This window comes from Stegodyphus dumicola, chromosome 2 (assembly GCF_044657685.1).
Source record: "Stegodyphus dumicola isolate Sdum_Otavi_A_Nest chromosome 2, ASM4465768v1".
NCBI classification, from domain to species: Eukaryota; Metazoa; Arthropoda; class Arachnida; order Araneae; family Eresidae; genus Stegodyphus; species Stegodyphus dumicola.
The window spans coordinates 270,243,073-270,266,250 of NC_140769.1; the positions used below are offsets into that span (position 1 = coordinate 270,243,073).

General features: G+C 30.2%; 1 pseudogene across 1 annotated transcript in view; it reads left to right on the forward strand.

Moving 5' to 3' along the window:
• The window catches only part of LOC118203532 (uncharacterized), a 96,947-nt pseudogene that overhangs the window by 48,070 nt on the left and 25,699 nt on the right, over positions 1-23,178 (forward strand). The window contains exons 12-17 of the transcript XR_015039287.1: positions 4,886-5,052; positions 5,147-5,261; positions 7,105-7,223; positions 10,092-10,298; positions 14,239-14,353; positions 20,448-20,496. The product of XR_015039287.1 is annotated as an uncharacterized LOC118203532 (transcript). The remainder of the gene's footprint in view (positions 1-4,885; positions 5,053-5,146; positions 5,262-7,104; positions 7,224-10,091; positions 10,299-14,238; positions 14,354-20,447; positions 20,497-23,178) is intronic.

Sequence of the window (23,178 nt, forward strand, 5' to 3'; positions counted from 1 at the left end):
CATTTATTGCTAAAATAAGTTTGGATCTTAAATAAAACACTCATGTAAATAACAAAACAATCTTTTAATAAGTCTACTTACTGCATGCACATATTTTCTCTAATTCTATGAGTTGTTTTTTGTTGCCACCCTTCCAAGAAACAAAACTAACAATAATATTTAATGGCCAAAAAACATTAAGTAAATGAAGTTAAATGAAAGTCAATATAAAATATAAGTTACATGTCATCTGAAAGCTAACAAAATTAAATAGTTCAGAAATCCAAGAACTAATAAAAGTTATAATTTAAACATTATTGTGACATCATCTACTGATAGAAAATTTAAGTTTTAGCTCTTCCAAAACAAAGCCATTGGAAACATCCTCTGTTATCAGCAATAAGCCCAGCTGCTCTTTAAATTATGAGATAATGGTCAGTTAACAAGAAGATATAGAAAATTTAAAAAGGAGAGGAAAGTCAGTTCCCCTCAATCTTAGCACACAAACTGTTGTACTTAAGAACTGAGTCTAACATCCGACTTAGAATTATATTTTATTCTACAGATAATGATATTTTACATTACGTGCAAAAGACTTACCATCTTAGGGGTTATACTGTTAAGCTCTTATAAAAGGGTGGGAGAAAGGAAGAAAGTTAATAAGATGAAAAAATTTAATGTAATTTTATGCTTTACTTTTCTTTCCCTGTTAATGAAAATTTGTGTAATATAGTAACTGCTAAAATGCTTTTTATTAAAATAAAAGTGTAGGTGCATCAAGCCAGATTATTTTTTTTGTCATATCTCTGGCATAAATTATAATTTTTATGTAATTAATTATTATTGAATTTCTGCATTTTGTATTTTGTGGGGATGTGTGTATTTACCTTATTCACTCTGCCACCTAGCCAATATCTTGGTCATATGTACCACGATACTGGCTGTTTCAAATGGCTTTATTTTGTCAGGGTCACTAGACCCTGATTGCTGTAGCAATGGGCCTGGGTTTGAAACCCAGAGAAGGCATGGTTGTAACTGTCTGTCTCTTCATAGGAGGCAGTGGTGGCCACCTGTTAGGCACTTTCATAATGAAATGGCCACCATGTCTGGCCCTTTTAGTGGCACAAGCTAATGGCTATTAAATAAAATGCTCGACTGTTTTATATATTTTAAAAAATTCACTCTGAATTTAATTTTAGCCTTTATTGAATGAGGGTCATGCTGTTTCATATGGATAGTAGAAAAGAAGAGTACCAAACGAAGAACTGTCTCTAAGAGTTGTTTTCAAAATTAAAATGTTATGCTTGTGTTAAAATCGAAATGTCACATTGAAGGAAACCTGCATGTTGTTATAAAGGACTCTATGTACCATTCAGCATCCAAGAATTTCACCTGGTTAATAAGAGAGTGGATGATGAGGCATTTACAGGTTAATCTGACATTTAAGGTGATGGATGGGATTCATTCTCTGATTAATGTGTATTGATGATGGATAGCATGGGTAGTTATTGAGTTTAAAATATGTAATGAAGGTTTTTTTGGATTATTGAAAGATGTGTTTAATTATTTCGAAATTATAATGAGATGGAAGATGGATACTTCATTGCTGTATTAAACTTCTGAAACTTCATGGTTTGTGATCAAGTGTTTAAAATATTATAACAAGGAAAATGGCACATTCTTTTTAAAGGATCATTGCTCAGGATGAAATTTGGGCAAAACTGTATTTCAGAATTGAAAAAAATATGATATGACTGCACCAAAAACCTGAGAATCTCAGTGGTAGTAATTTATATTATGCCAAATATGATATTCTGCCATGGTAGCAAAATGTGATATTCTATCACACTATGGGTACAACATGGTATTCTATAGAGTGTGGTATTCAGTGGGTTTTAACTGTCATTCTTAGCAGATTTTTAATGCATAGTACTGTGAATATTTTCTAAAACTTTGTGTTGCTCACTGAGAACAGGGAAATTTCTGAATAAGAGAGGGGAAAATTTCCTTTAATTAAAATATCAGTTCTCACATTGAAGAAAATTTTTAGCATGGTGGCAACCTTGCTTTTCCAGGAGAAGTTTATGTTGCTTTGACATTTTTCTAAAATTGAAAGAATCATTTAAGAGAAATTTTCCCCCAAAGGCAGCTACTTTGAGCTACTATGTTGCTGTCACTGAAAACAGGCACACATGCAGCCGAGCGGTAAAGTCGCTGAACACTGGTAGTTCAGTCCGAGGTTTGAATTCTGCAAATGAGCTGGTTGCATGGGCATTTTCATGGCTTTTCACCATGTATAACTTGTATACGAATTAGTTTCCTTTAGAAAGTCCTTCACAAAGGCACCCCTTCCCTTAGGCAGATAGCCCTTGAGGCTTTGCTGTAATCAAACAAACCACTGAAAACAACTTTATTAATAGTATTCAATGTGTTGCATATATTTGGCAGATTATAATGATGGAAGAAATCATATCAAAGAAATGTAAACTTATTCTGCTTCATGGAGAAGATTTGTATATCACATATCTGCAGGTTGCCATTACTTTATATCCATCCCCTGTAGTGAATTCAGACAAGAATTTTTAACTTAGCTTGATATACTTTAATATATGTGTGAATGTTAAGACATAGCAAAGGCTTTCGACAGGTTTTGGCATATCGGAATTTTATTCAAGCTCATGTGACTTGAAATTTAGGCTAATTTTGTGCACATAATGCACTCTTATCTCACTAATCGTTCCTTTTCTGTTAAAGTTAAAAACTCTGTTTCTTCTCCTCGGCCTATCCTGGCCGGCGTACCGCAGGGAGGAATAGTTAGTGCTACACTCTTCAACTTGTATGTAAATGACATACTACAGTTACCAAGTGTCGACCTAGCACTTTATGCAGACGACACAGCCATCATTTCGCAGCACTCAACACTACATGCTACTCTCAATCACCTTCAGCTGTATTTGAAAGACTTGGAGTCCTGGCTCATTACCTGAAAAATCAAAATTAATGTCGCTAAGAGTGCCGCCACTGTTTTTTCCAGAAAGAGAAATGTCCATAGTCAACTCCCACCACTCAGGTTATTTGAAGAAAATGTACCCTGGATGGATTCCTATAAATACCTGGGAGTATATCTGGATGCGAAGCTACTCTGGAATACACACATCAACTATGCAATATCCAAAGCAAGAACTACAAGAACCCAACTGATGTCACTTATCAATAGAACCAGCAACCTCTCCCTCAACAATAAGATCCTCCTATACAAGAGTACCATCCTCCCCATCCTGACGTACGCAACCATCATCTGGTCAACTGCAGCTAACAGCCATCTGAAGAAAATCCAAGTATTCCAGAGCGTCACGCTTCGTATTCTGACTAATGCTCATTATTTCGTCCATAATGAAGTGCTACATAACGATCTCAAAATTTTACCCCTTGATGCCTTTTTTCGGCAAAATTCGGCCAAGTTTTTTAACAGACTATCACAGATCGAAAACCCAGTCTTGCACTCCCTTCCTGCTTATGATCCTGCAGAGCCCAGCTCTGCAAAGCGACCTAGAAGCGTTCTAGATAGAACATTTAACATCTTTCCTAGGAAGCCCAATCGGAGGTGTTTGCTTGACTAGGAATTCTTTCTAAATTAAACTACAACTAGCACTTCACGGGCCTAACCCGGCGACCCTTAATTATTTCTAATTACCCGCCGGACTTAATTCGGCCTAGTTGAATCAGCATATTTATCCGTGCTGCTAAACTTATTATACTCCTCCATTTGCCAAGACCTCAGCTTTTCATATCTCGTGGTCCAGACAATCAGGAATTAATATCTGAATACATATCTAGCTTAATTCTCAATAGAAGCTCTATTAAATTAAATAAATAAAACTTAAATCATTTATCCATAATTAGCTTAACCCATAAAATACTTTAAACTGCACATTAAAATTTTTCCTTTTAAATTTTCCCAATTTTAACTTCCACACTTAATTTATAATAACTTAACTTAATAATCATTATTTAGTCTTATGATTAAAAATAAAATTTTAACTTAATACTGCCCTTAAATTCTTTTCTCCCCCTCAAAATCTTAAATTTCCCCCTCTAGTTAAACCACTTTAGCTCATAGTTCAGCCCTTTAACTCCTCTTCCGTTAATTTCTCCGTCTTTCCTACAGTTAAGAAACCACATGGTTATCAGCACCAACGAAAATTTTCTCCAGTTAATCTTTCAGTGAAAAACCCTCACGGTTCCCACGGGTGGCTGGAGAACTTTTCGCCTCAGAAAAATGGACTTAACCCCCCCGCCCATCCCCAAGGCATTAGCAATCTCTGCGGTTTTCCGTATTACCTAATTTACCTTTCCCAGGCCTTGGAACAATGCATTTCCCAGCTAGTTGTCTTCCGTCCTTTTCGATTCCATTAACGCTATGCGTTCAGGAATTCGTCTCAATTAGCACTTCTCTCTCTTTCAGTCTTGCAAAACAAGTTGAAAGATGAAAGAATTTTTCGTCCCTAGTGTGGACTCCTTTTTCACTTCCTTTTCGTTAAAACCTTAACGGTTTTGTTTGATTCTCTTTAGCCATTGCATTTTCTTAATTACTTCATTTCTCTTAACGAAGTTGTGGAGGTAATTGCATTAATTTGCAAAGGTACTCCGGAAACTATCGCCTTGGGCCTTGGTGTGAATGTTATCAATTTTTCATAATTTTGTTTTGTTTAATTTGATGAACTGTAATGCACATTTGTGATGAAATCAATCTAATAAAATTATTAATAAAAAGCTTTCAATAATACTATATAAATATTTCTTGAATTTTCCTATTTTTTTCCTTTTATTAGCTTAAACTGTGTTGTATACATTGCAACAAAAAATCTATCATTGTTATATGTTTTCAATTTAATTTATTAAATAGTCTAGAGAAAAAGATGCAACTCTTGCTGAAAAAAGATTAGGCACTGAAATGGCTGATAATTTAAGAAAACTCATTGAACCATACTTTCTGCGAAGGAGTAAGTCTAAAATTTGGGACCATGATGAGTTCAAGATTGATGACTTGGAAAAGAAACTGGAATATATAAAGTGAGTCTGTTATGTTTATTTACTCATAATATAAAGCATTTGCTAAATATTAGATAAATTGAAGCTTAACTTAGTGTATTCCATTATTTTTTAGCATTTCAGATCAAAGATTAAATACTAGGAAGAATGATTTAATCATTTGGCTTTTCATGTCAGAAACTCAATGTGAAATGTACAAAAATTTTCTACATTTGGAAACAATGAAAAATGTTGGTAAAAATCTGAAATTTTCCTATTTCATCATAATTGTGCTAAAATTTTAGAGATTGTCTTATTTAAGTAGAAATTAACTTTTCTTTAAATTAAAGGTGAAAGATCAAGTAAATTAATTTAGTGAAAACTTAAGAGGAAGGCTGACTTGAATAAAATTTCTTAAAATTTATGTAAAGAAATAGTTAAGATTTTTATAAAAAGCTATTAGTTAAAGTATTTATAATATATTTCCCTTTTTGTATTTATCATATTGAGATTATGTTTTTCTGTGAACTTATTCCTAATTTAGGAAAGTGGTTTTGATGTTTTTTAATGCTTGAAGTGTTTTAAATTAACTTTGGTGTTTAATATATAATTCTTTTGAAATTGCTTGAAGAAATAGTACTATTCACATAAAAGACAATGAGAAACTTAATTGGAGTAGAAATGTGTTCATCAAGAGCACTAACATATTAAACAAAAGATGATCTGGCAACTTTCTGAAATAAGTAAATTTAATTATGTAGAGATTGTCTTTAGATTCCATCATAGTATATAATATGTTGCGTATCATATTCTGTTCAAATTATGATGTGTTAAATTTCTGAGGAGTAAACTGCAGTTAACATTAAGGAACTTATTATATAGTGAGAATCAAATTAAGTCTCTCTATCTATAACTTCTGTTATTTTCCTGAATAGGGCAAATATTGTCAAAAGACACATTGTTATGTATACATTTTGGATACTAATACAAATCTTAAATCATCACTCTGAGACTTGAAAATTAAATTTTAAATTCTGTTAGCCACTTGGATAGAATGAAAGATACAAAGTTATGCTATTTTTCCATAATGTACGTTAATATAGAATGAATGGTAAAACATTTACTTCAAACGAGGATGTCAAAAATCATTTGGATCAGTTTTTTGTAAGCAAAGGTCAGAACTTTTATCACTGTGGAATTGTATAGGACCATAATGGTAAATATATAATTTAATAGAATATCCATATATTATAAGAAAATTGCTTTTTTCATGAGAGAAAATTATTTTTGGAACAACCCAAAATATATATGTGAGGAGTGTTTGGTAAGATTTCAAGTATGTTCATCATTCGGTACATGCCTTTTTCTGCTATTTTGATAGCTGGTATATATATTTTAAAATTAGCATTACTGTGAAAGCCAGAGCAAGAAATGAAACTATTTCTGTTTTGTTTATTTCATTGATAATTAGTACAACCACACACTTTTAAGTTATTATGTGCATCATGCAATTTAAAAAATTAAATTACTGATTATTAAAAATGTTCCTTCTAGTAGTGATATTTTCTTTAAATTATAGTCCTATCTCAGTTTGTTGCAATGTGAGTGCATTCATAAGTAAAAGAAACACAATTTGGATATTTATGCTATAGTGTGTTTGTAGAATTTGGGAACTTAAAAAAAATCTATAATTTCAGAAATCTTCTTTAAAAGCAAATGTGGGAAAAGAGGGATATGAGACTTTTGGGCAACTTTTAACTTTTTCTAAAAGTAAACTAAGTAACATTTTCTAAAAATAAAAGCTTTCCACTTTTCTAACTGACGTCTACAACTAACACTGTAATTTTGTAAACTTATAAAAGTATTGAAATTTGATATTTAGCTAATGTATATATATATAGCATATATATATATATATATATATATATGCCTTTTCTTAAAAAAGGAGTATTTTATTTCTTTGTTTTCTACTTGTTATGTATTTGTTATTTTTCTTATTCCTATTGGTTATGTAACTACTGCAATGACTTTTTTTTTTTTTTTTTTTGAAAAAATTACATACTTGAATTTTAATTCAATCTATTACGATTTTAGGTTTTAGTTTCTCAAAAATCGCCATTAGTAGAGCTAAGCATATTAAACAAGATTTGTGATCATCCAAGACTTTTAAGCAAAAGAACATATTTGCAGCTAGGATTAAGTGAAGAACTCAGGTTGTCTTTTTTAATTTGTTATATAAATCATTCTTATTTAAAGCATGTTTTGTTTCTTAATTCTTTTAATGCACTTTGCTTATAATTCAGTATTTGAAAAATTCATATAAAGTTAAATAATGTTATCTTGAATATTTAGGTTTATTCAACAAATGTGGTGTTTGTATTAAATATCCTAGTGTTAAATGGTCAAAGTCTTGTGCAAATACAGTTTTGTGCAAATTATTATGGATTTCTGAAAAATTTGTTACTGAAGTATATATTACTATCATTGAGTGATTTATTATACATTAACAACATTTAACAGTATCTTCAAATAAAAAACTTTTAATGAATTTAATGCCTTCAATAGATTTCAGTATTTGCTATAATGCCGTTTGGCTTTTAATAAATGCTAAGCAATCAACATCCTTATAATTAACTACTAAATGAAAAGTTTTCTTCTTGAAGTCTTCTGAAAAGAGGAGATTAAGGATATTTTCTGTTATATGGTAATGCATGCTAACCAATTTTATCTAAAAAGATATATGTGCCAAATTAATACGTCTGAGGAAAAATTATTACTTGATTCTTATTTATGTGAACTCATAGAGAAATACGTGAATAAACACAAAACTAATTTGTCTTAGATGAAATTTTTGTCTATTTGGCCACATTTAAATTAAGTATATTGCTCTTGTTTCTTAGAATAGTGTTCTTATTTTTAAAATAACTGTTGTGAAGTTCTCAAAGTGTGTAATTCTGTTTTGTTTCCTTGTTTGTTTTAAACTATGGGATGTATTTTATTTTATTATATTGTTTAGAAAAGGTTACTGTCATGCTGCCCTAAAATAGAATATATGCAAAATCAGTTTGCCTGTTCCAGGATAAGATAAATTTATATCTAGCCTGATATTACATCACACAACATATTATGACACAAATAGTATTTGTATTTTAATATGCTGATATATAGCATAATATGACACTGCATGACAGCAGTTATAGACATTATACATTTTGTTTGTATTTTTAGAATTTTGATTAGTCTGTTTGGGATGCTAGGGCATGTTTTTAATCTGTGGACCATGAAAATCTTCATTAAAATAGGGATGTTTCCATTTTTGGAAAGTAGATATTAGATGCCTGTTTCTATCTGAATTGATTGGCCCTACAGTATTCTAACATTCTTTGCATGAATTTGGCAGTCAAGTTTTCTCTTGCAGCCATATGAAATAATTATGCTATATCCCATTTTTTTATTTTTTTTTCTGAAACTCAACTGTATGTATTAATATTCCAAATCAGACACAGTTGACAAATCATTATAAGGAGTGGTGGTTTAATCTAGCAAATACCTCATTTATTATCTTTAACCCTCCCACTAGCTAAGGGTGGGGTACTATAACTGAAAGTTTCTGAAAAGTACAAAGAAAAAGATTATTTTTTTCATTATAATCCCTAAATTTCCCTATCAGTTTATATCTGGATTCTCATTCTTTGAATGTTATAATTGTCTGGACACATTCAAAATGCATATATATTTATTTATTTCAATGGTATTTGGAAAAATATCATTGAATGTTTATGTGTGGTTTAGCTGGCTAGAGGGTTCTTTAATGCTATAAATGAAATATTTTAATGTTGTTTGGGATTTTGGTTATTTTTCTGTATATGGTAAGTTGTTAACCTTGTATAAAGATAAATACTGATTTGTAATTTGCAGGTAATTTAATAGTTCTAATAATTCTTTGTTTCCTGAGTTGAGCATAAAAATTATTATAAAAACCACTTTAAATATTTATTTAGTATTATTTTTGTATTATTTATTTTTGGTCCATTTAACAGGTAGAGATAGGCATCAGCAATATTTTAATCTTTAAAATTTAGATATTTAAGATTCTGAAATATCCTAGAATTTTAATTTGATTTTAGTAAGACAGCTTAATAGAAATTTATGAAACTTAAGTGTGTTTTATAGGTATTATAAGTAAAAAAAAAAAAAAAAGAATAAAATACTATAATCAATATTTACATTTATTATGTTTTAGTTTTAAATGCATCAGAAGATCACTGAATCATCTTGAATTATTGAACAATATATTAGTTAGAATGGCATCTTGTAGGATGATTGCTACTTTGCTAGAATGGTAAATTTTCATAGCATGATGCATACGGAGTAGTCCTCTCACATTTTTGTCAGTCATAATTCGGCTATTTATGGGATACTGTGAAGTACTTTTCCGTGACTACTCGATCTTGCACCAGTCTTTATTCATTAACTTCTGTGTGTTAACCTCCAAGCAACCAAGGATTTGGCCTCTAATTGTTAAATTTCCAAAAAAAGGCTGAGTTATTTTCTTGATTATAATTTCAAAGTGATCCTCCCAATCTGTACCTCTTTTCTCTCCCCCTCTCCAATATATAAGTTATTTTAATTTTTTTAACATATTTCAACATGTATGCCTGTGTACGTAAAGATACCAAAGCTAATATTTTTGAACGCATGCATTTAAATTGTCTGCTTAGAGGGTTAAAGGATACACAGTTATACTTTCCATATGCTACTTTGCAGCACCGCATCTAGTGCCAGTCTTTAAGAAGGGGGGGGAACCTCACTTTGCAGCATCTTATTGAATTAATGCCAAGATGGGATTCTGGCTATTATCAAAGGAAAAGCATCATTCAATTATTACAGATGATTGCTAATAAAAATAATATGCAGTATATAAAATTTTAATCAAAATCAAAAGCTCTGTAATATATAAAAAATTGATGTTACTAATGTTACATTTGATGTTACTCTAATTGGTTCTTTTTAAAATTATGTGTCGTACTTGTTGCCTTTCTCTTAAATTTTTAGTAAAAATATTTTTATTTTAATCTTAGAGAAGAAGGTCTTCAAGAATTAGATGATGACTCAGCAGATATATCATCCATTGAAGGTGTTTCAGATGAGACTTTAATTAAAGAATCAGGAAAGCTAAAGTTTCTGATCAGTCTTTTGGAAAATCTGCGAGAAAATGGGCATAAAATTCTTGTGTTTTCTCATTTCAGAAAAATACTAGACATGGTGCAGCGCATATTGGTGAATAAGTGAGTTTATTTTACCTGAAGAAAAATATTTTTTAAACTAATTTAAGTTATGTTTAATATTTTTTAATTAAATTTGTTGTCCGTGTTAATTAGAATTTCAATAAATCAAAATGTATGAATTCTGCAGATGAAATATGTTAAAAATTAAAAATGATTGTATTAACTTTTCTGAAAATTTGGATTACTTTAATTCAGAATACAGTACAAAGTCTGTAATCCGGACTCGTCGGGACTCTGGCGATTCCGGATCAGGGTTTTTTCTGGATTATAGATCAATTTAAATCTGGTAAGATGGCATGCAGAAATTATACAATAAAAATATGAAATAATAATTTATGAAATAAAGAGCAATTATCATCTAAAGCAAGGATGTCAAACTCACGGCCCGCGGGCCGCATGCGGCCCGAAAACAAATATTTTTGCGGCCCGGCCAGTATATCGGCAAGTAATAATTTATAATAATAAAATAACATATCGGCAAAGAAAAAAATGAAATGTTTACTGCTAAGTAATTAACGATAATTTCAGTGTTGTTAGATTACTCACAGCGAGCTGACACACACACTACTTAAATTACAAATGCGTGTGAGTAGCTTGCGTTCAGCTACCTTCGGCTTTTGGGGAACACGTGCACTCAGAACTTGTACGCATCCCCTGATAGCCGAATGTGGCCGAACTCATGGTCTCAGTTTTCCAATCATAGTTTTGTACGATATATTGGTGCATGCACTTTGCTTTATTATTAATTATTACTTAATTCATATTGTTACGGATTTCATAGTTATTTATTTAGTTAGTTTTTTTTTATTTAGAATTGTAATTAGATTTGCTTCATGTTGCCTTAGCAACGCAGACGATTTTTGAAAAGACAGCTGCGTTGGAAGGTTAAAAATAGAACAGCGTGTGCATTTAATACCTAATAAATAAATATCTCGTAATTGCTGTTGCCATCCACAAAAATCCAGATATTTATAGATGTTTCCAGTATATTCGAGAAATTAATTATAAAGCTTATAAAAGCCGAGAACAAACAACTCATCTCAGTAGTAGCTGTAGTTCTAGCGAAAATACTCGAAAATTCGCATATGAAATTATTTCCATGTTTGGTAGCACTTATCGGTGCGAGCAGTTATTTTCAGTCATGAAAAGTAATAAGTCTCTTATTAGAAACCGTATTAATGCTGCTCACCTTGGGTCAGCGTTGAAAGTTATCACTGCAAACAAAATTTCTCCCGAAATAGGAAAGATAATAGCAGAGAAGAGATGTCAAGTATCAGGACGTAAACATTAAATTTTTCTTGTTCTTTTCTATATAAATATATATATATGTTTATTATTGTGTTATTCGAAATAAATCTACGTTTCTATGAATATTGATTTTTTTTTTTTTTTTTTTTTTTTGCGGCCCGCCTAAAGTTAAACCTTGTTTGTTTGGCCTAAGTGTACCTATGAGTTTGACATCCCTGATCTAAAGGGTATCAAATTTTACAAAAAAAGCTTAATATTTATATTTGCTTACTTTATTAAACATTTCTTTCAATGCACACATGCGTAATGTATGCGCTTTCTTTATGCGCATGCGTAAAGTTTGTGGCTTTGAGGTCCGGATTATAGATCATTCCAGATAGCGGATGTCCGGAATCTGAATATTTCTTTACTGTTAAATAAGTTATTATTCATAAACAATGGAGGTCACTAGTAAACCTCTTCTCTAGAGTTCTACTCTCAATTTTTCTTTGCTGCATAAGCCTCAGTTTTTCTTTGTTCATAATGAATGAATTGATGAATAAAACCAGTAATTTATTCATCATGGGTTTGATTCACCTCAAGCAGGCTGCTACCTGGAGTTTTCATTGTTTGCCTCCTGTATGATGTAAAGAAAAGCCTCTTTTCCACTGGATGTTCTTCGTGAAGATATCTCTCATAAGGTACATAGCCTTAAATAGTCATCTAATTTTCCATTAGAGCCTCTTACCCCAGAACATTTGGCTCAACAGTATTTTAAATTCCTCCATGCCGTAAAGACACCTTACTCTTACAAACACACATGTCTTCTTCTGGATTTGAAGCCAGGCTCAAGATTATGGGAGCTAGCTCTCTTATCACCATGCCAACAGGTTTTCAGGTATAAATAAACATCAGTATAAATAATTATATCACTGTTCTCTCTAAGATCACCCAAATGAAGCCATAAAATATGCATTTAGCCTACTTCCAAACACTGTCAGACTGAAATATTTTCTATTGTGAAGAAATTAAAATGATACCTTTTCAATTCTCACTGTAACAGCAAAATGGGTATTTATTGTTATAGTTTCCATTATTTAAATGGCATCAAGATTATAGTCAATTTTTTCTTATGAACTTACTTAGCAAATATTTATAAAGAGAACTTCCTTTTTTTAAGAGAATCATATTTTTGTTAGTAGTTTTAATACAATATCAAAAACATTTTCTTATCTCAAGAATTACCATGCAATGCCCAAACTTTAAAATTATCATCCTTCATGTTACTGAATTGTGCCAGTGTGGTGTTCCTACTCGGAACTCTCCCATAAAGGACAGACTGTAAGTGATTAGGATTGTTGGTTGGCAATGATTTCGTATCATATGTTGATACCATAAAAATAGTGGGGACCATAAAGTGCCACAAAATGTTTTTGTGGTAAATGGTAATAAATTATTTCTGAATACTTCATCCTTTCTCATAATGATGTATTTAATCATTAGCTTTAACTAGACTAGCTCATAATTATTTAAATTGAAAGCATACATCATTTTCTCTGAAATGAAAGGGAATATCAGAAAAGATCTGAGTAATTTTAACCGAATGAATTCATTTGAAAATGGAAAGATTTCTTATTTAGTTTAATTTTTTTTGGGGGGAAGGGAATATTTTTCCCTGATTGCAATGAATTTGAGCAATCTTTATCTTTCATGAATTGTTACTGGAAAGAGTTTTTGGGAATTTGTTAAATAAAAATATCTGCATGTCTTTTCCCCTTTTTGTTGTATGTATGTATCAGTTTATATTTTCTACTTCTAGTGGAGGATACAGAAATAAACTTTTACAAATTAATGTTTAAGAATTATAAAATATTCTCATACCTCATATGTAAACAAGCGTAATTTTTTAATTAAATGCTGTGGAGGAATTTACTGTAAGAAACTGCAATTAGCACAGAAATAAGATTAGGAAGGCATGCAGACTATCAATGTGTACCAGATGAATTTCATAATATTGTAAAATATTATGTACCTCTACAAATCAGGAAATGACGTAGTCTGAAATAGCTAATTTAAATATTTGAGGAATGGATATTATAAAATAATTTTCCAAAAATAATTTTATTTAATAATGCTGAAGATAGAAAAAAAATAATATGAATATTTTAAAGGATTACAAATTTTAGTGATATTTTTATTCGTTAAATATATGTTAATTAAAAATTATGATAATAAGTATGTTTTTTGTACTTCTTTAATTTCCTTTAGCTATAATAATGGAAGCATGACCTATCATTATTGAGTTGAATACATAGTATATAAAAAAAACTTCACATTTTTCTCAGGTTTGGTTTTTACAGAATCATTTGAGGTGCATTATTCAAAGATAATAAGTATCCATTATCTGGAGAAATATCTTTAGATGTATGTGCACTTTCTCATATTTTAACATATTTTGAAGAATATGCTCAGGGGTAAATTTGTAGATTTATATTTTAATGACTATAAACCTAAATATATATTTGTTATTTTTTGTTACATAAATAAAACATGAAAAGTGCATGAAGACCCATACATAAGTAAGTCAGAATGCAGAAAAATTAATTACAAAATACATTATTGTATTTTTATAGGCTTAACTTAAAGTATAATTACAGAAAATTATTTTGTATCTTTTTTCTCCATTATGTAATTCTTCATATGTCTTTCGTAGACAATGGAAAGTTATAAGAATTGATGGAACAATAGCAAAAATTGAAGAACGAGAAAGAAGAATTCAGTTGTTCCAAAGTGATCCATCATACAGTGTGTTTCTTTTGACCACTCAGGCAAGTATATTTCTTACTATCTAAAAGAAAGGTAAATATTTAACCCTCCATCTTCATATGTGTGTTGTTTAAAAATTTACTAGCGTATTACTTGTATGAGTTTAAACTGCTGAAGAGCTATTTTCAGTTTAGTCTCAATTTTTGATTGCTTTAAAGTTAATTTATATTTCAAGTTGAGAATTTTATTAATAATTGATTATAGAACACATTTCTTAGCTGAAAGCGTTATGCTAATGCTACCAATAAAATTTTAAATTTTATTAAAATTCTTAAGTAGTGAAAATATGAAACTAAAGATTCAATCATATGCAGTGGTGGCCAAAATTGTGGACACTTTTGGAAATTTTTATGTTTTTGAACTTTGTATGCTTATAGAAAATGTTACATTTCGCAAAATGCAAACTTGTATATATCATTTTAAAGAGAATTTATTACTGAATTCAATACAAAACACAAAATTCAATTACTTGCAATACAAAAAAAAGTTATATGTACTTTAGTATAAATAAAAAATACAGTTATGAAGTGGTTTGTAATGTCTAGCTTTCCTGGCCAATCACTGTTCTTGTTCTGAGAACCAATCAAATGTTAGTAACTGCCAGTAGAAGCTGACATCATGTTTACACTTGAAACAATTTATTATTTTGCTTTGTTCTGTAGAAGGAGGACCTGTTTCTTATACACTGTGATTACAAGTAGGAATTTTTGTAAAAATTTTTAATATTTAGTCAAGAAGCAATGACATCAAATAAAAGAGTAGATTGGACACCTAGAAAGAGATGAACTATTATTGTGTTACGAGAAGGTGGTATTTCCTATGTTGAAATTGCAAGACAGGTGGGTGGTTCAGTGACTACATCTGGAGTCCGACAGTTTTGTTTAATATATCAGGAGACAAATTCAATAAAAAACAAAGAAGGAAAAGGCCGAAAAAGGTGCACCACATCTATTGATGACAGAAGAATAAAAAGACTATGTCTCCAAGATAGAAAAATGTCATCAGCGGCCATCAGAAGTGATCTGAATGATGCTGGTGTTTCTGTCAGTTCAAGAACAATTAGAAGAAGATTAACAGATGTTGGACTGAGAGGTAGAATTCCACAAAAAAAGCCTTATCTTAATTTTCAGCAACGAAAAAAAGACTACAGTGGGCAAAGAAACACGTTAATTGCACAGATGATCAGTAGTCACAAGTTATATGGAGTGATGAAACTAAGATATCGTTATTCGGTAGTGATGGGCGAAAATATGTAAGACGTAGAATAGGAGAAGAGCTACTTCCTGACTGCATTCAAGCAGCTGTGAAGAACACAGTTAGTGTTATGATTTGGTCATGCATGTCAGCAGATGTTATGGGTCGCCTTCATGTCATCGATGGTACACTGAATGCCAGAAAGTACATTGACACTATTCTAGAACCAAAACTTCGACCTTCCATCAGAGATCTCTTTCCCAACAATGCTTCGTTTATTTTTCAGGAGGATTCTGCTCCTTGCCACACGGCCAAAATATCAAAAGAGTGGTTTCATACAAAGAGCACTAAATTGTTGCCATGGCCAGGAAACAGTCCTGACCTCAATCCTGTCGAAAATTTGTGGCACCGTTTGAAAACTCTTGTCCGAATCAGGCGCCCATTAAATAAAATTGAACTAATTGAGGCTATAATTGTTTCCTGGCATCATGTAATAACGAAAGAAGAGCTTAAAACTCTTGTCAGCTCAATGAAACGTCGATGTGAAGCTGTAATCAAAAATAAAGGGTACCGTACTAAGTACTGATAACTCACTGCAATCATCACTATCTAATGTATGTCGATAAGTATTATCGTTTAACTTTTTTGTATTGCAAATAATTGAATTTTGTGTTTTGTATTGAATTCAGTAATAAATTCTCTTTAAAATGATATATACAAGTTTGCATTTTGTGAAACATAACGTTTTTTATAAGCATACAAAGTTCAAAAACATAAAAATTTCCAAAAGTGTCCACAATTTTGGCCACCAACTGTATGTGGCATCTTAACAAGGCCATCAGATCTGTTCAAAGAAATAACAAATTCAAAATTCTTATTTATATTTTCCATAAAAAATTATACTTTGTTGGCTCTCTCTCTCTCTCTCTCTTTTTTTTTTTTTTTTTTTTTTTTTTTTTTTTTTTTTTGTAATGATTCTTTTGTTGGGGTTTTAGGGGGCTTAAGTCAAAAAGGAGATTTGTCATCTTTATCTTGAAATCTATTCCTGCAGCTTGCTATTCCCTGCCTTGGGGGGGGGGTTATCACTCTACACAGAAATAACTCATAAAATGAACTTAATTATGAATTTTACTAACAATAACTGACTTGCTAGTAACCCACAGTTCAGAATTGCAATGTTTAGTCTGAATGTCAACTGAGCTTAACCACAGAAACCGGAGTCTTGCTCAAAAAGCACTTCCAAAAGCATTCTTCGAATGGAAATAATACTACTACTGCCAACTACAAAGAACGAATTCATTCTTGGGTGAAAGTGTTCAAGAAGAGCCAGTGTCTAAGGGTACCCACCCATGTCAGAGTTTATAAATAGTGCTACTGCATTGAACAGGAATGTCCATCGTTCACAGATAATGACAGTTTTGAAATCAGAGTCCAATAGTTAGGATAACTTTTCATCATCTGATAAGATTATAGAATCTCACTTTCTTTGGCAGCATAAACTCATGAGTTCTAGAAAGGCTATTGAGGAATAATCTTCTTGTCTAAAAATATAGACAGACAAATTCAGAAGAAGGCCCTTTTATTTGAACAAAAAGAAATAAAAATGACCCACCTTTGGTTTATACAAGCAAACATTTCCGTCTTAACTTACCTAGACAAGTAATGTTGAACTAAAATTGAATATAGTTAGATTAGCCTAACGGTTCATAGGATAAAATAACACCAGAAAGGCTCTGGTTTGCAGAAAACTGGTGAGGCAAGCCTAATGGCTAGAAGCACTCAATGCCACAGAATCAAATTGCCATTTAATAATGCTGACAAGGCCACAAGTAGGCAGAACACATTCTGAAATCAATTTCCAGTACCTTTGCTTAAATAGCACTTCTTTTTCCCTCACTCTGAATAAAATGTGCACTTACATTCTGGTGTGAAAAGTGTGGGGCAAAAGGAGAGCGATAGGAAAGTTGCTTAACTCAGAATTAATTATAAATAAATAGAAACAAAAATAAACAGATAAATCCTCACAATTAAAAAAAATGTTTTTTTTTTTGGTATATTTGAAAATGTATCTATGATCATTAAGCTTTTATTCATTTGTTTTATATTTATCCATCCAGCATTTTTCTGAATGATCTTTTTTATGTGTTTGAGCATCCAACATTTTAAAAGGTTATGCCAGCAGAATTGTACAAAATTAAAGTACCCTGGCTAGTTCCTATTTCATCTGAGTGTCTTGTTTATAACTTTTGTTGTCAAAATTACACTCAAAAAACTTTCTTTTAATTAATAAGAATAAATTAGTAGTCAATTTTAAGATAAAAATCATGTTTTAGTCACGGTTGAGTATCTTCCAGGACAAAGCAAACTTAAAAAGCCAGAAAAAAAGGAAAGAAATAAATAGTGTTGCATTTGTAGGGCTGTTAAAGAGGATAAATTTATTGAAAGTAATTTAACTTACTTGAAAATAAGTGTTTTATTATTTCTACAACAAACTGCAAAATAATTAATTTTCTCCAAGAAAACCAGTGAAAAGGGTGGCAGAATTTTTTTTTCATTTGCTGGTGTTATATTTCATTGATTTTTTCTTTCAAACACATTAGGTCCAATAAGAAAATTATCATTACAATTTAAGTTTTCATATATGAATTGCTTTTTAAAATTTGTATATTTAATACTTTTTAAAACATGTGTAATTATTATACAGTGAGCATTTATCAGCTGTTTAGGTACTTCATTTTGCTTCAATGGTAAGAACTTACTGATTTGTAAAAATGTTTGCCTTTATAAAATTGATCATTGTGTAATTAAGAATCATGGCTGCCCTGTTACATTATCCTATTGTACCAATCCTTGTAGAAATGTTCTGAGATATATTACTTTCAATTTTAGTTTTTTAATTCTTTTGTAATGTTTTTGACATTACAGTATTAAGTTTTTACTTCTCTGAAATGATTATTTTCAACTTATTAATGTTGTTATTGCTATTAAATTTATTGCAGCTTTTAGTTTGTAGGATTCCCCACTGTGTAATTCTAAGTTACAGTTAAAAGTGAAGAATCTTAAGAACTAGTAAGCGAATAGTCACTTGAGTTCATGAGACAATAAATAAACTTGGATTATTCAAATAAGATTTAACAGAACTCTGTCTTGGAGTTGTACAATAAAGCCGACACTTGGGCTTGAATTTAAGAAACTAAGAATCAAACTAAACTAATCTTAACAGATATAGCTGAAGCTATCAAAATTGTAACAGATTTGGCCCCTTAACGCTAATTGACTGAAAAGCTATCATGGGCCTAAAGTATGGCCGAGCGTAATAATAGCTTACAAGAGAATAGCCTAAAAAGGAGGACACATTCTGACCAGAATATCTGGTATCTCTCTCGCTAAGACAGTAGAACTTCGCATTTAAATACCACTCTTCCTCATTAGCATTCAGACGTGATTCTAAAACTACATTCTGGCAGGAAGTGGTAAATTGAAATCAAGAGGCAATAGAAAAGGAAGTTTAAATTTAACTGTTAATACAATTACCATAATCCTTACAAGCTCATTCTTTAACTCAAGGTTTTATTTCAGTTCATTACTTTTAAGTTTTTAGCATATATATACATATAAATAAAGAAAGAAATTTAAAACTGATTTTTCGCAAAGACCAAAAATTGATATTATTAATCGATAAATTTCAAAAAGTCCTTTAAATGTGGAATAAGAATTGTAAAAATGTCAAAATGAAAATAAACCATTTCAAGAAAAACCTAAAATAAATAAAGTAAAAAATAAAAAGGATACAAAAGAAGAGGAATCCAGTTAACTCCGGTATAACATCATCAGGAGGAGGATACACCGGAATCAATTACATTTCCTCTCCTATAAGAAAAACCTTGCTTTTTCTGTATCCAGAATTAGCTGATGAACCATTACAATATATTTTTTAATCTCAACAGTTCACCTGAAAACTCTAGTCCTCCTCAAAGCAAAGAAAAATAAAGCAAAAATACAAAGTAAAATTATATAAATTAGGATTATCCTGAATTTGAAATGAACCATCCCTAAAGAAAATTTACCCATAATACTTAAAAAAAAGTAGTGAAAATATGAAATATCTTCACTGAATAAATAAATTCCTTAAAATTATAAACTATCCACAAAGTAGCAATAATTCTACAAAAAACTTTGCAAGAACCTCATATCAAGCACCAATTTGAAACAATGAACATTAAAGTTAGAATCTAAGATGCCTAAAGCTGCCAGTTGGGCCTCTTTGGCGAAATTAAAAACCATAGTCAAGAAAACCATCTCCCAAAAGGTAAATTTAATGCTGCAAAGCAAAGAATTTTGAATTTCAAAGAAAAACTTTTTTTTCATTTCAAAGAAGAATCTTTATCGGATTTCGGACTTTGTACTGTATTATGTCATTCTTTATTTTGTTTCTCTGCTTACTCCTTTATGAATCATTTTATCATATTTTTTATTGGTATTTTACAATATAAATCTTTTTGCATTTCTAAAATTAAAATTACTCTTTGTATTTGTATCTTAAGCTGTTTTATCACTTTATTATTTTCCATTATGTGGTACAAGAAGATAGTTACGTACCAGTAAACAAAAATATAATTTATAAAAAAGTAGAAAGAGTTCACTTACAATTACAATTTCACTTACAAAATATTAACAAACTAGTTCATAATGGTATGCTATTTTTGGCTTTTTATACTTCGAAAAGTTGCAAAGCCTAACAAACCTCAAGTTTGTTTTTAAGTTTCAGTTACTTTGTGATACTTAACATTTTTTAATGATGGTGTGATAAGTTTTTAATATTTTTTTATCATTTTATCAGTTTTGATATTGAAATATATTTTATATGAAAATGATTTCTAAAATTTCAAATATGCCTTTCAGGTTGGAGGTATTGGCATTACATTAACCGCTGCTGATAGAGTTGTTATTTGTATGTATATATTTACTGCATTTTTTTTATTTCCCTGTTAAATACAAGTAAAAAATGAAATAATATTTCTATCAGTATACTAAATTAAATTATTCCTGTTGTTAATTATACTTAAATTCAATAAATCTCAATTTGTGAGGAACTTAAAGCAGAAGACATTATTGCTGTAATTATATTTTTAGAACAAATATATAATGCTTGTAATTTTTAAAATGAAAAGTATGTGTAGTAATTAGATAAAAAAAATCCCTGTGCTTTCTCTTATTGGCATTATTTGGGAAATTGATCACTAGTAATAAATAGGGTAATGATTTCTTTTTAGTGCAAATTTTTTTAATTATATTTACAAGATTATTATACATTTTGTGACTATGAAATTAAATTCATTAATTTATGATTCATTTCCTTGTTTTCTAATTTTCTATTATAATTGTTGGATTATTTTTCATACTTAAATAATTTTAATGTATACCACTGTATTTTAAACTTAAAAACATGTTACAAGACAGCATTCATTATATTGAAGTACAAAATATTCATAATGAGTGTCAAAACAAAATTAAAAAACAATTATTTGACTGGTTTATAATTATAGGTATCAGTTTTAAAACATATATTATTGTATAATGTGTACTGATTTTCATTCTAGTTATTTTTATTATTGTTGTATATATAATACATCTGTTTTGAAGACATTATTGTAAATTCTTGGTTGTAAGATTTTTGAAAAATTGTTGAAAAAATCCCATGCAGCAAAAATTTTTTGAAATTTCTGAAAATTTTTAGTATATAAATTTAGCAAAGTCATTTGTGTAAATCCAGTATTGCAAAGGTTATATGGTATTTCACAATTTACTCATTACCTTTTGCTTAATAAATTTCCATAATGATGGATTTGGTTTGAATCCTGGGTAAGGCCTGAATATTTGTGTCTGTAATATCTTTGTGGTAGGGGGGTACAGTCAAATACCAAAAATCCGCCGACCTGAAATCCGCCAACTCCTGAAATCCGTGTTGTCTCTCAAAATATAAACATTCAGTTATATGTTCCGGAAACCGCAACATTGAGTATGAAATATCGAAGAAAAAATACTTACTGAATAATGATGTCATAATTACCGAATAATAATGAGTCATAATGGAAATACCAAATTATTGACATCATGATAAAAAGTTTTTCCTCCTCTAATCTGCATCAAGGTAAGAAAGCAGACGATTCACTCAACTCTTCTTCCAAGTTCACAATTCATGTCGTTGTATTTGAGCTTTGTTATTCCACGAGATTTTTTAGTGCTGCCTTTTTTTTTATCCAGATATTTTGTGGATAAGTTAAGAATATTTTAAATTTTTGCCCTTTTTAATACAATGACAGATAAGAAACACACTCATGACTTTACTGCTAGCAATGTTGAAAAACGCAAACACGTTGCATTGACGGTAATGCAAAAAGTGGAAATTCTGCAAAAGATGGAAGCAGGTGCTACTCCTCAGTTTATAGCAGAATCGTATGGAATTGCAACACGATTGTGTATGATATACGGATAAATAAAGGAAAGCTTTTGAAATTTTTACAGCAACAGTGATTTGAACACTGAAATCCGAAACCGGAATTCTTTGCATGAGGCGAAATCGGCAAACCTCGATGCTGTGTACATATAATAATACAATGAATAATATAATCAATTTATATATGTAATAACAATTTAACGCATATATTAAGTTATTGCAATAATGTATATAATAATTTAATTAAATGTATCTAATACGCCTTTTTTATTTTATACTTTTAATCTGGATATTATGATTTATCTTTTCTATCCTGAAATCCGCAAAATCCTAAAATCCGCACATCCTCTGGTCCCAAGCTCTGCAGATTTCTGAACTTCTACTGTACTAAAAATCTGTTGAGCCCAAAGTCTTGTTGAGAAGTTGTGGCAAGGAAGAAAAGGATTCAAAATTTTTCTATTTACCAGAATAACCTTAGTAAAATTGAGATGGGGCTCAGACAGAGAGCTTTTATGTGCTTTGACTAAATCAAATAACCTAATTTGTGCTTAAAATTTAATTTTAAATTTAAGATCATAGGTTGAAAGTAGTGATAATTTTAAATTAATTCAGTTATCACTAGTTGTAACAAAGTAATTTATCCACATAAAAAAAGGGAGAAGCAATTACTTTCCGTTTTTTAAAATGCTGAGTTAAATGAATTGATAATGTAAGTTATTTAGCTTAAAAATTACATGTACAGTATAAATTCTGAAAAGTCTATAAAGTACAAAGTCTCAAATCCAGAATCATCAATTTAAATCTGGTAAGATGGCATGCAGAAATTATACAATTAAAAATATGAAATCGTAATTTATAAACTAAAGAACAATTATGATCTAAAGGGTATCAAAATTTACAAAAAAAGCTTAATATTTATTTGTTTACTTTATTAAACATTTCTTTCAATGTAAGTTGTTTAAGTTGCTTCCACAAAAAATTCAAAAAGTTCTTTTTTCTTATGTCATATACAGTTGACTTTCCAATGCCATACTCTTCCCATAATTTTAAGATGAATATGCCTTTATCTATTTTTCAGCAATTTCACTTTTTTTTTAATGGACATCGAAACATAGTTTTGCTTTGTAGATCCTTTGGCAGCTCCAGAACTGGAAACTCTTTTCAATATAATTGGAA